General features: G+C 34.0%; 1 protein-coding gene across 27 annotated transcripts in view; it reads right to left on the reverse strand.

The window, feature by feature from the left end:
- The window catches only part of LOC141389958 (ubiquitin carboxyl-terminal hydrolase 46-like), a 426104-nt gene that overhangs the window by 234326 nt on the left and 177247 nt on the right, over positions 1–14531 (reverse strand). For 20 of the 27 annotated variants that reach the window (XM_073962273.1, XM_073962277.1, XM_073962265.1 and 17 more), the window contains one exon: positions 2322–2820. The gene's annotated coding sequence lies outside the window, so the exon portion shown is untranslated. Of the gene's footprint in view, positions 1–2317; positions 2821–14531 lie in introns of all 27 variants that reach the window. The other 7 variants (XM_073962272.1, XM_073962283.1, XM_073962278.1 and 4 more) reach the window with 1 other exon arrangement.

A 14531-nucleotide genomic window follows, 5' to 3' on the forward strand; every position in this document is an offset into this window, starting at 1 on the left:
TACCTACATAGCATATATGACTACCTTAGTTCACGTAATGAACAAATATCTCTCAACAATGCAAATACTGTGGATGAAGAACTGGTTATCGATGGCGAATATAGGCAAACCTTTTTTCCATCGGAGGAGTATAAACCCCCCCTGGAGTTAATTGTAATTTATGTGGCTGACAAAAATGGTTATCATGCTAAATATACATTAGCACCTGAATACGTTCCAGAATTAACTCCTGAAGACGTTCCAGTATTAAAACCTGGAGACGAACCAGCACATTTCCCGGCACCGGAACCGGATCCATTAAACCAAAATACATTGAAAAGTATGATCGGTTAAAAATAAGTTATTTTTTAAATTTAATAAAGAAAAACCATTAAATATAAAAATAAAATAGGTATGCTATACATTTTGCATTTTGATTTCATACTAAAAAACATAATGCATATTTAATGCATTCTTTTCACACCTATTTCGGACGTTAAAAATACAGTCAAAAAAAAAAACAAAACCTGTTTAACGAGATATACAAAATAGGTTGATTATAGTTTGTTGCTTGGTAAATAGTGGAGGTTTGAAACAAAATAAAATTAGCCCCAGGGCACAAATTGGCATCAGTCGTATTTTGGGTTCAGAAAGTCTTAAACCAAAAAACAAAGCCCCTTGTTAGCAATATGAAATTTGTGATAAGAATTTAAAATAAAAAATATACCAAACAATACAAAATCTAGAAAAAATATTTTTATTTCAGTTATTCTTCGCTGTACTTTTTGTAATCACCTATATAACATGGGCAGATACAAAGGTGTTACATAACATAAAGTAGTAAGTTTTGTTGGAATATATTTCAATATTTTAATAATTATTCATATGTACCTACATAGCATTGAAGACGATGAAAGTTCACGTTATGAACAAATATCTCTCAAAAATGCAAATACTGCGGATCAAGAACTGGTTATCAATGGCAACTATACGCAATCCTTATTTACATGGGATGTTCAATCCCCCCAGGAGTTAATTGTAATTTATGTGGCTGATAAAAATGGTTATCATGCTAAATATACATTAACACCGGAATCGAAACCGGGAAAGGGACCACCGGGACTACCGGGACCACCGAAACCGACACCAGTAAAACCATGTACATTGAAAAGATTATGTTAAAAATAGAGTTTTTCTTAAATTTAATAAAGAAAAACGATTAAATATAAAAATGAAATAGGCATGCTATAAATTATGCATTTTGCAGATTTCATACTAAAAAATTATGCATTATGTTTTTTGGCTGAACTTAATTCACATTGTTTACCAAAAGACCAGCGTATTTTGAAAAAATTATAATTATGCTAATGATAATGGGTTTGCCAGGTTATGTTCTTTTATATACGTTCACACGCCTATTTCGGACGTTAAAAATACAGTCAACAAACCAAAACCTGTTTAACAAGATTTACAAAATAGTTTGATGATAGTTTGTTGCTTGGTAAATAGTGGAGTTTTGAAACAAAATAAAATTAGCCTCAGGGCACAAATTGGCATCAGTCGTATTTTGGGTTCAGAAAGTCTTAAACCAAAAAAACAAAGCCGCTTGTTAGCAATATGAAATTTGTGGTAAGAATTTAAAATAAAAAAAATATACCAAACAATACAAAATATAGAAAAAATATTTTTATTTCAGTTATTCCTCGCTGTACTTTTTGTAATCACCTATATAACATGGGCAGATACAAAGGTGCTACATAACATAGTGTAAGTTTTGTTGGAATATATTTCAATATTTTAATAATTATTCATTTGTACCTACATAGCATTGAAGACACAGATAATTCACGTTATGAACAAATATCTCTCAACAATGCAAATACTGCGGATGAAGAACTGGTTATCGATGGCGAATATAGGCAAACCTTTTTTCCATCGGAATTTCATCAAAGCTCACTCAATTTAATTGTAAATTATGTGGCTGATAAAAATGGTTATCATGCTAAATATACATTAATTCCAGTATTAGCACCTGAACAAGTTCCAGAATTAACACCGAAAGCGGAACCGAAACCGGAACCGAAACCGAAACCGAAACCGTCTAAATTAAACCTAAGAACATTGCAAAGTTTGGCCGGCGGGGGTAGTGGTTAAAAATAAGTTTTTTCTTAAATTTAATAAAGAAAAACCATTAACTAAAAAAACTGAAAGAGGCATGCTATAAATTTTGCATTTAGATTTCATACTAGAAAAACATAATGCATAACAATGTCTTAAAATATAAGTAAAATTAAAATTGAAAATCAAAAATTTTAAAATAAAAATAAAATGCGTTTACTTACCGTGTTCAGATTAATTCCTTTCCTTTTGTTTCGAAAGAAAGAAAACTAAATAAATATTCTCCTCCTGTTCCTCTTCCTATTCGGGGGTCTGGTTTAAAAAAAATCCGTGTTTCTTACAATGTTTTTCCTTGTTGTTGTTGTTCCGCAGTGTTTCTGTGGGCAATAATTTCGTACATCAAATGGGGGAAAAAAACTAATGAATTTCTATAATTTCTGGGGTTCGTTTATTCCAAAGATAGTTGTTGTTGTTTGTTAGTGGTCGATGATGACAATGCTTGAAATCAATCAGAATTTTTAATGCCGTTGATTTCTCGAACAAAATTTCCAAAAGTTTTAAAAACTCAAAATACGTTAAACGTAAGTCGTGAAGAGGGAGTTACAGAAAGTTGCGGTGGGGTGAAATGTCATCGATCGAAGATTTGGAAGAATTAGGTTTGCTTATAGAAATCTTAGTTTTGTTGTTGTTGCAGATGATGTTAAGTTTAGTTTGAAATTATGCCTGAAAAGAGAGAGGGAGAGAGAGAGGTGGAGAGAAAATTAAAATTTGTTTTAAAGTAGACAGAAAAAATTAGCTCATAATTTGTTTAAAGCGCCGGCAATGAGTGGGAAATCATGAGCCCGACAATTGATTTAATTGAAGAAAAGTGTTTTGCAAAAGTAAAAAAGTTTTGTGAATATTGTTATTTATTTTATAAACGAGGGTGGTGTATAAAGTCAGGGAATAAATAAATAAATCGACATAACCAGGATGTGGAATCCATTTTTTTAATATATCCACATAACGCTGATAAAGTATCTATTTTGTCCACATGAATTGGTTAACTAAGGTATCTACTTTATCCAAAAGAGGTGGATAATGTATCTAACTTTATCCACATGACGCGGATAATGTACCTAATGTATCTACATGTATATAGTTTATCTAATTTATCCACCTTATGTAGCTAAAGCAGCTAATTTATCCACATGACATGGATAATTTATCTACATTATCCACATGACGTGGATAATGTATCTAATTTAACCGCATGACGTGGATAATTTATATACATTATCCACATGACGTGAATGATGTATCTAATTTATCCACATGGCGTGGATAATTTATCTAATTTATCCACATGGCGTGGATAATTTATCTAATTTATCCATATGTCGTAGATACGTTACTTTATCCATATGATGAGGATAATGTATCTATTTTACGTTTAGTTTTTATCCGTATAGCATAGATAAATTGTCTACTTTATGCGCACGAGGTAGATAATGTATATACTTTATGTGTTTGACGTGTATAAGGTATATTATCTTATACGCATGACGTGGATAACTTATCTACTTTATGATTTGGAAAATGTATCTAATTTATCTGTATCTACTTTATCTACATGACATGGATAATGCATTTACTTTATCCATATAACGTGGATAATGCATCTATTTTATTTACATGACTTTATCGACGACTTCAAGGTAGTTTTTCAATACCACCTTCATATCATCTCGGGCGAGACCCTACCTACAAAACACTTTAGGCATAAAAGATAAATAACCGTGAGTTAATTATTGTTTGGCTGAACTTAATTAACATTTCTTCACCAAAAGAGCAGCGTATTGTAAACATGTTATTTATCTAACCCATTATGTTTTTTTTATATTCGCCCACACCTATTTCGGACAATAAAAATACAGTTTAAAAACCTGTTTAAGAAGATTTACAAAATAGTTTGATGATAGTTTGTTGCTTGGTAAATTGTGGAGGTTGGAAACAAAATAAAATTAGCCCCAGGCACAAATTGGATTCAGTCGTATTTTGGGTTCAGAAAGTCTTAAACCACAAAATAAAGCCGCTGAAATTTCTGGTAAGAATTTAAAATAAAAAATAGACCAAAAAATACAAAATCTAGAAAAAATATTTTTATTTCAGTTATTGCTCGCTGTACTTTTTGTACAGCGCTGTATAACATGGGCAGATGCAAGGGTGCTACATAACATATTGTAAGTTTTGTTGGAATATATTTCAATATTTTAATAATTACACTGTGCAACAAAATGGAGCTCAAAGTCTGGGGGGTGGAAAATTCCTATTGGAGATGAAAGGCCTTGGTGAGTATATACAGAACCCCGAAGGACAGATTCGCCGTGAGTCGAACTTTCGCGATATGGCGTGATGAAGTTTTTGCTAGATATCTCAGGGATATCCTGGGATATCTCAGGAAGTTAATAGATTCCTCGGAAATCCTCGGAAATAATACGAAAACTACGTTGTTCACAGTGTAAATTTCATGCTTTTTGGTAGTGATTATATTTTGATGCTTTGGGAGCAGGTTTATAACAGAATATTTAGTATTTCCGATTCAATTGGTGTCCAAGGATTATATAACACCATATGAAAACACAATTCAAGGTCTTCTGTATGTAATTTGACCCAAGAATTCCGAGGAATCTATTAACTTCCTGAGATATCCCAGGAAAAATGTGAATTTATCGACTCCCAGGAAGGTGTGTTATGCACAAGGTCAACTAAAAAGCTTTCTAGGATATCAAAATCTATAATCTGACACTAATATTGTGGCTTTTGTATACTCAAATACCTAAAACGGAAAGAAATCGGCAATGGTCCGCTTTAACGAGCTATACAAGAAGTTTGGCATTAAATAACGGCAATTAACACCCAAAAATTATTTTTTTTTCTCTAAAATATATCTCGGACACCCAGACACATTCGCCAAAACAATAAAATGTATAAATTTTGCTGTTAATTCCATAAATTGTACGATAATACTCATATTTCCTTGGGGCGTATGTATACTTTTGTAAGTATCATTTTTGGGTTTTTGTAAAATTTACCGTTATTTATATTATGGAATATACTTTTGTTGTATTAAATATTGTTTATTAGTGAGACGAAATAAACCTGTGTACTTGGAATTTCATAAATATCATTACTTTTTCTAAAACCCGAGATTTATGGGGCGTACGTATACTTATGTAAGACTGTGTATGTATTTAGGTTGTTTTAAAACTTTTGGGCGTTTGAACTGACAAAAATGTTGATTAGGATTAAAGATCAAAAGTTTTGCGGAGGATATACTAAAAGGAATGGATCGACATTGACCGTTATGGAAGTGGATCTCCAGCCACAACATATGGTGGGTTTTATATAGGGGGTTTTTACACCCTTCGGGCCGTTTTCTCAAGTAGTATGGACTTGCCCCTAAAAAAAACTTTTACCATCGTAATTGATGCAGCGAATGCAAGTTGCTTCAACAAAAATCAAAGTGATTCGAGAGCAGGTCTTAAAGTGAACTTATCCGAAATTTTGTGTGGGAGGTACCGGATGGAGTGGACAAATATAGTCCATATTTGAACATGATCTATATCTGGTAGATATATTAGGATGTGTAAAGTATAGACCAATTCGGCCACTCCCTTCAAGAGTTACCACCGTACGAACAATTTTTCCGAACATTTTTGAACTTTTGTGGGGGAGGTACCTGAAGGAGTGGACCGATATGGCTTATCTTCAAACTTAAACTATGTTTGGACAAAATTTTACTAAGGCCAAATTTTGGACCGAATCGGCAGATCCGTTCAAGAGTTATCTTGCGCTCCAACCGCCACACACGGTGTCATAGGGGTTTTTGCAACTTTCGTGCTATTTTCTCAGGAAGTACGGATTTGCCTTTAATGAAACTTGTACCGTCGTATAGAGGGCAGTGAATACAAGTTATTAAAACAAAAATCAAAGCGATTCGAGAGATGGCCCTAAACTGAACTTCTCCGAAATTTTGTGTGGCAGGTACCCGACGGAGTGGACCTATTGAGACCATATTGGAAACTTATATTACTCTGGTAGAAAGTTTACGCTATACAATGTATGGACCAAATCGGTCACTCCCTTCAAGAGTAATCGTGCGCACAAACTTTCCGAACTTTTGTGGGGGAGGTACCGGAAGGAGTGGACCGATGTAGCTCATCTTCGAACTTAAACCACGTTTGGGCAAAGTATTACGAAAGCCAAAATTTGAACCGAATCGGTTCATCCGTTCGAGAGTTATCGTGCGCTCCAGCCAGCAGGACAGACAGATAGACGGACGGACGGACATTGCTAGATCGACTCCAAATTGTCTGAAACACATTTCGTCCAAACATACTTGGGATCTAAAACCATTATTTCGATGAGGCACATTTTCGTCGTATCAAAGTGTATATACCCTCCTTAGCCTAAAGACTGAGGGTATAATGATTGTCTCGACTCGAGCTGAGTCGATCTGGCTATGTGTTTCCGTCCGTCCGTCTGTCCATCTAAACCTTGTAATCACTCTACAGGTCGCAATTTTGATCGGATCGTCACCAGATTTTGGGTGTTGATGAGGGTCCCGAAGGGGAAGAAGGTTCCCAGCAAAATAAATTGGAAGCAGTGCAATGTAGACTACTTCTATCACGGCATGTTTTGATGCAGTTCAAACGGAGTCATGAAAAAGGCACTCCATGCCTCACATTTTAAGCGCTTTTGGATGCAATGCAAAGAATCACATCCATAAAATGCAGTGCCAAGGGTCAGTTAAAATGCAGTGCTAAAGGGTTAGTTAAAATGCTGTGCTATGGAGTGCATCTTTCAGTAGTCACGCTCTTGTAAAAATCATGAGTGAAAATGCATAATTGGATGCACTTCCAGATTACTTGTACATATAATTTAACTGCATCTTTGGAGGCAAACATTTTGCTGGGATTGATTTTGGTGATGGTCGGATAATATTCAGGGGTCGAAATTGGCAAAAAGCTTATTTGGAGAAAAAGTCAACGTATTTTTCCAAAGCAAATATCTCAGCTTCCTTAATGGGTATACTAAAAGCAGAACCTGCTAATGAAAGTAGAAAATATCACCTTTGTAACGATGTAAAGGAGGTTGTCGTAGATGATCAAACAACGAGGATATCGCAATAGGCCGCAAATTAAACCCATATTTTCATTTTTGCGATTTTAGTTATAATGACGAATATCACAGCTTTGGTTGGCGGCTTTCCAAAAAAAAAATGCCAGGCTATGAAAGTAGAAAAACCCGCCTTTACAACGATGCAAAGTAGGTTGGCGTAGGTGGCCAAATCACGGAGATAACGCAATATTCGGTAATACATCCCATTTATCCACTTTTTGTAATCACGCTCCAGGCCGCAATTTTGATCGGATCGTTACGAAATTTTGGGGGTTATTGGGGGTCCTACAGAGGAAGAAGCCTATTGATTTTGGTAATGGTCGGATAATATTCAGGGGTCGGAATGGCCAAAAAGCTTATTTGGAGAAAAAGTCAACGTTTTATTTCAAAGCGAATATCTCCGCTTCTATAAGGGGTATAGCAAAACCAAAACCTGCTAATGAAAGTAGAAAATATCGCCTTTACAATGATGTACAGAAGGTGGTCAAACAACGAAGATATCGTAATAGTCGCTAATACAACCCAACTTTTAATTTTTGCGATTTTAATTATAATGACGACTATGAAAGTAGAATATTCCAACTTTACAATGATGCAAAGTAGGTTGCCGTAGACGGCCAAATAACGGAGATATAGCAATAGTCGGTAATACATCCCGTTTTTAAATTTTTTCGAAATCGCGCTACAGGTCGCAATTTTGATTGGATCGTCACGAAATTTTGGTTGTTAAGGGTGGGGCCCCCCTTAAAGGGATAAAATCTATTGATATTGGTAAAGGGGGGATATTATTCAGGGGTCGGAATTTGAAAAAAAAAACTTATTTGTAGAATAAGCCAACGTTTTATTTCAAAGTGAATACCTCTCTCATGTAAGAGGTATATCGGAAGCAAAACCTGGCAAGAAAAGTAGAAAATATGACCTTTACAACGATATGAAGTAGGTTGTCATAGGCGGTCAAACAGCAGAGATATCACAATAGTCGTTAATGCATCCAATTTTCCATTTTTTGTGCAATCACACTACAGGTCGGAATTTTGATCGGATCATCACGAAATTTTGAGGGTTGATGAAGGTCTCACAGGGAAAGAAGTCTATTAATGGTTGGCGTAGATCCCACTTTTCTATATTTTATTTAAGTTGTACTGGCGATGTACTTAAATGCGTTTTAACAAAATTGGCCTGTATTAATGAAGACATTCAGAGCAAAGGCGCTAAGTTATCCCAATTTTAATATTTTGAATATTACCAGTCAAACGCTTATGCACAGGGGTAGTGGTGTAGGGTAGCACATAGTCGGTCCAACCCGACTATAGCCTTGGCTCACATTAACATCTGAACGTGTTTTGGAACCGGCACATTACCGGAACCGAAACCGGTACAGGGACCGACAACACACAAACCGACATCATTAACCGGAGATGCATTGAAAAGTTTAGGGAGTTAAAAATAACTTTTTTCTTAAATTTAATAAAGAAAAACCATTAACAATAAAAATGAAATAGGCATGCTATAAATTTTGCATTTAGATTTCATACTAAAAAATTATGCATTATGTTTTTTGGCTGAACTTAATTCACATTGTTCACCAAAAGAACAGCGTATTTTGAAAAAATTATAATTATGCTAATGATAATGGGTTAACCATTTATGTTCTTTTATATACGTTCACACACCTATTTCGGACGTTAAAAATACAGTCAAAAAACCAAAACCTATTTAACAAGATATACAAAACAGGTTGATTATAGTTTGTTGCTTGGTAAATAGTGGAGGTTTGAAACGAAATAAAATTAGCCCCAGGGCAAAAGTTGGCATCAGTCGTATTTTGGGTTCAGAAAGTCTTAAACCAAAAAAAAAACAAAGCCCCTTGTTAGCAATATGAAATTTGTGGTAAGAATTTAAAATAAAAAATATACCAAACAATACAAAATTTAGAAAAAATATTTTTATTTCAGTTATTCCTCGCTGTACTTTTTGTAATCACCTATATAACATGGGCAGATACAAAGGTGTTACATAACATAAAGTAGTAAGTTTTGTTGGAATATATTTCAATATTTTAATAATTATTCATATGTACCTACATAGCCTTAAATACGATGACAGTTCACGCGTTGAACAAATATCTCTCAACAATGCAAATACTGCGGATGAAGAACTGGTTATCAATGGCGAATATAGGCAAACCTTTCTTCCATCGGAATTTCATCAACGCTTACTCAATTTAATTGTAATTTATGTGGCTGATAAAAATGGTTATCATGCTAACTATACATTAACACCTGAAGACGCTCCAGTAATAAAACCTGGAGACGGTCCAGCACATTCACCAGTATGTGTAGGAACATTGAAAAGTTGCACGCGTTAAAAATAAGTGTTTTTCTTAAATTTAATAAAGAAAAACCATTAACTATAAAAATGAAATAGGCATGCTATAAATTTTGCATTTAGATTTCATACTAAAAAACATAATGCATAACAATGTCTTAAAATATAAGTAAAATTAAAATTCAAAATGAAAATTTTTAAAATAAAAAAAAAATGCCTTTACTTACCGTGTTCAGATTAATTCTTTTCCTTTTGTTTCGAAAGAAAGAAAACTAACCCCCAGTTTATGTATTTCGAAACGAAAATGTGTGCGCATGAAAGACACCCAAACTTTAGTTTTTGAAATATTATTTTACTTGCTGTTGCTTCAAAACAAAAAACAAATTTGAAATACACACTCAAATTTGGTAGTTTTTCTTCCGCATTCGTTTTCTTATCGACATACATAAACAGGCCCTAAATAAATATTCTCCTCCTGTTCCTTTTCCTATTCAGGGGTCTGGTTTAAAAAAAAAAACGTGTTTGTTATGATGTTTTTCCTTGTTGTTGTTGTTCCGCAGTGTTTCTGAGGGCAATAATTTCGTACATCAAAAACTAATGAATTTCTATAATTTCTAGGGTTCGTTTATTCCAAAGATAGTTGTGGAATCCATTTTTTTACCATATCCACATAATGCCGATAACGTATCTATTTTGTCCACATAAATTGGTTAACTAAGGTATCTACTTTATCCAAAAGAGGTGGATAATGTATCTAACTTTATCCACATGACGCGGATAATGTACCTAATGCATCTACATGTATATAGTTTATCTAATTTATCCACCATATGTGGCTAAAGTAGCTAATTTACCCCCTTGACGTCGATAATTTATCTAATTTATCCACATGACATGGATAATTTATCCACAGGACGTGAATAATTTATCTACATTATCCAAATGACGAGAATGATGTAACGATTTACAAAATAGTTTGATGATAGTTAGTGGAGGTTTGAAACAAAATAAAATTAGCTCCAGGGCACAAATTGGCATCAGTCGTATTTTGGGTTCAGAAAGTCTTAAACCACAAAATAAAGCCGCTTGTTAGCAATATGAAATTTGTGGTAAGAATTTAAAATAAAAAATAAACCAAACAATACAAAATCTAGAAAAAATATTTTTATTTCAGTTATTCCTCGCTGTACTTTTTGTAATCACCTATATAACATGGGCAGATACAAAGGTGTTACATAACATAGTGTAAGTTTTGTTGGAATATATTTCAATATTTTAATAATTATTCATATGTACCTACATAGCATTGAAGACTTACTTAGTTCACGTAATGAACAAATATCTCTCAACAATGCAAATACTGCGGATGAAGAACTGGTTATCAATGGCAAATATAGGCAAACCTTATTTCCATCTGATTTTCAACCCCCCCTGGAATTAATTGTAATTTATGTGGCGGATAAAAATGGTTATCATGCTAAATATACATTAATTCCAGTATTAACACCTGGAGACGTTCCAGTATTAAAACCTGGAGACGAACCAGCACATTTCCCGGCACCAGAACCGGATCCATTAAACGCAAATACATTGAAAAGTATAGGTTAAAAATAAGTTTTTTTTTTCTTAAATTTAATAAAGAAACCCCATTAACTATAAAAATAAAATAGGTATGCCATATATTTTGCATTTAGATTTCATACTAAAAAAAACAATGCATATTTAATGCATTCTTTTATATACGTCCACACCTATTTCGGACGTTAAAAATACAGTCAAAAAACCAAAACACGTTCACACCTATTTCGGACGTTTAAAATACAGTCAAAAACCTAAAACCTGTTTAAAAAGATATACAAAATAGGTTGATTATAGTTTGTTGCTTGGTAAATTGTGGAGGTTTGAAACAGAATAAAATCAGCCCCAGGGCACAAATTGGCATCAGTCGTATTTTGGGTTCAGAAAGTCTTAATCCACAAAATAAAACCGCTTCTTAGCAATATGAAATTTCTGGTAAGAATTTAAAATAAAAAATAAACCAAACAATACAAAATCTAGAAAAAAAATATTTTTATTTCAGTTATTCCTCGTTGTACTTTTTGTAATCACCTATATAACATGGGCAGATACAAAGGTTTTACATAACATAGGGTAAGTTTTGTTGGAATATATTTCAATATTTTAATAATTATTCATTTTTACCTACATAGCCTTACTGCGGATGAAGGAATGGTTATCAATGGCAAATATACGCAAACCTTACTTGAAAGAGAATGTCCACTTAAATCTTGTCAAAAATAGGGTTTTTCTTAGATGAAATAAAGAAAAACCATTAACTATAAAAATGCAATAGGCATGCTATAAATTTTGAATATACATTTCATACTAAAAAACATAATGCATAACAATGTATTAAAATAAAAGTAAAATTAAAATTCAAAATCAAAAATCTTAAAATAAAAAAAAATTGCGTACATCAAAAACTAATGAATTTCTATAATTTCTAGGGTTCGTTTATTCCAAAGATAGTTGTTGTTGTTTGTTAGTGGTCGATGATGACAATGCTTGAAATCAATCAGTATTTTTAATGCCGTTGATTTCTCGAAAATTTCCAAAAGTTTTAAAAACTCGAAATACGTTAAACGTAAGTTGCGAAGAGGGAGTTACAGAAATTTGTGGTGGGGTGAAACGTGATCGAGAGGTGGAGATAAAATTAAAATTTGATTTCAAGTAGACAGAAAAATTGGGTCATACTTTTTATAAAACGCCGGCAATGAATGTGAAATCATGAACCCGACAATTAATTTAATTGAAGAAAAAAAAATTGTTGCAAAATTAAAAACGTTTGTGAATATTGTTGTTTTTATGGCATTAACGAGGGTGGTATATAAAGATGCTATGTGGAACGCCCTTATAAATAAAGGCCTCCCTCTTAAAATTGTATCCCTAATCAGGGAACTCTATAGAGACGCCAAAACGTCCGTCCGTTTCAACGGCAAAGAAAGTCTACCCTTCGAAACCAGTAAGGGTGTAAAGCAAGGATGTCTCTTATCCCCCACACTTTTCCTTATACTTCTAGATTCTGTTCTAGAGACAACAAACATCGAGGCCCCCCATGGCATTCGTTGGAATGTAAATGATTTCCTTGGCGACATCGATTATGCAGATGACATTTGCTTTTTCGCCCACAACTTCGACCACATCAAAACCAAATTGGAATCGCTTACCCGACATGCCTCAAAAGTTGGTCTAAAAATAAACACCGCAAAGACAAAGCTTATGAGATTAGGCACAACAAGTCAAACGCCACTCTCAGTAAACGGACAAATTATCGAAGACGTAGAACACTTCTGCTACTTAGGTAGCAAGATTACCAAAGACGGCGGATCAGAAGCAGATATCAGCGATCGTATTAACAAAGCTAGAAATGCGTTCCGATCACTCAATAAAGTCTGAAGGTGTAGTGCCATATCAATCACAACTAAAATTAGGATATTTAACTGCAGTGTCAAATCTATTCTACTGTATGGTTGTACGACTTGGAGTTTTACGCAAGCGACCACTAGAAAGCTCCAAGTATTTATCAATCGGTGCCTACGCCAACTTCTGAGAATCTTCTGGCCTAATAAAATATCAAATTCGGAACTACTGCTCCGAACCAATTGTAGCCCTGTCGAGGTAGAAATTCGAAGGAGGAAATGGACTTGGATAGGCCACATCTTTCGGCGACCACACAGTGACAGCGCCAGAACAGTTCTAGACTGGAATCCGCAAGGACAACGTAAGAGAGGACGTCCAAGAAACACATGGATCCGTTGTACAAAAAGAGAGCTTGAATCAGCCCATATATCCTGGGGCCAGGCAAAACATCTGGCCAATGATAGAAGGAGATGGAGAGAGCTTGTCGATGCCCTATGTTCTACCTGAACTTTTTACATCTGTTTTTTATGTAATTAATGCAATTTTTTTATGTAAGATATACCGATGTAAATAAAGGATGGAAGGATAATGTATCCACTTCCTTCACCTCATCCACATGACTTGGATAATTTATCTACATGACGAGAATGGATAATTTATCCAATTTATGCACATGACGTGGATACTTTATCCAATTTATACACATGACGTTGATAGTTTATGTAATTTATCCACATGACTTGGATAATTTATCCACTTTATCCACATGATGTCGATGATTTTCCACTTTATCCGCGACGTGGATAATTTATCTACATGACGTGGATAATTTGTCTAATTTATCCACATGACGTGAATAATTTATCCACATGACGTGGATAATTTATCTAATTTATCCACATGACGTGGATAATTTGTCTAACTTATCCACATGACGTGAATAATTTATCCACATGACGTGGATAATTTATCCACATGACGTGGATAATTTATCCAATTTATCCACATGACGTGGATACTTTATCCAATTTATCCACATGACGTGGATAATTTATGTAATTTATCCACATGACTTGGATATTTTATCCACTTTATCCACATGATGTGGATGATTTTCCACTTTATCCGCGACGTGGATAATTTATCTACATGACGTGGATAATTTATCTAATTTATCCACATGATGTGGATAATTTGTCTAATTTATCCACATGACGTGAATAACTTATCCACATGACGTGGATAATTTATCTAATTTATCCACATGACGTGGATAATTTATCCACATGACGTGTATAATTTATCCACATGACGTGGATAATTTATCTAATTTATTCACATGACGTGGATAATTTATCTAATTTATCCACATGACGTGAATAGCTTATCCACATGACGTGGATAATTTATCTAATTTATTCACATGACTTGGATATTTATCTAATTTATCCAATGACGCGGATAATTTATCTAATTTATCCACATGACGTGGATAATTTATCTAATTTATCCACATGACGTGG

This window comes from Musca autumnalis, unplaced genomic scaffold (assembly GCF_047663935.1).
Source record: "Musca autumnalis isolate F117 unplaced genomic scaffold, ASM4766393v1 scaffold_1, whole genome shotgun sequence".
Taxonomy (NCBI): Eukaryota; Metazoa; Arthropoda; class Insecta; order Diptera; family Muscidae; genus Musca; species Musca autumnalis.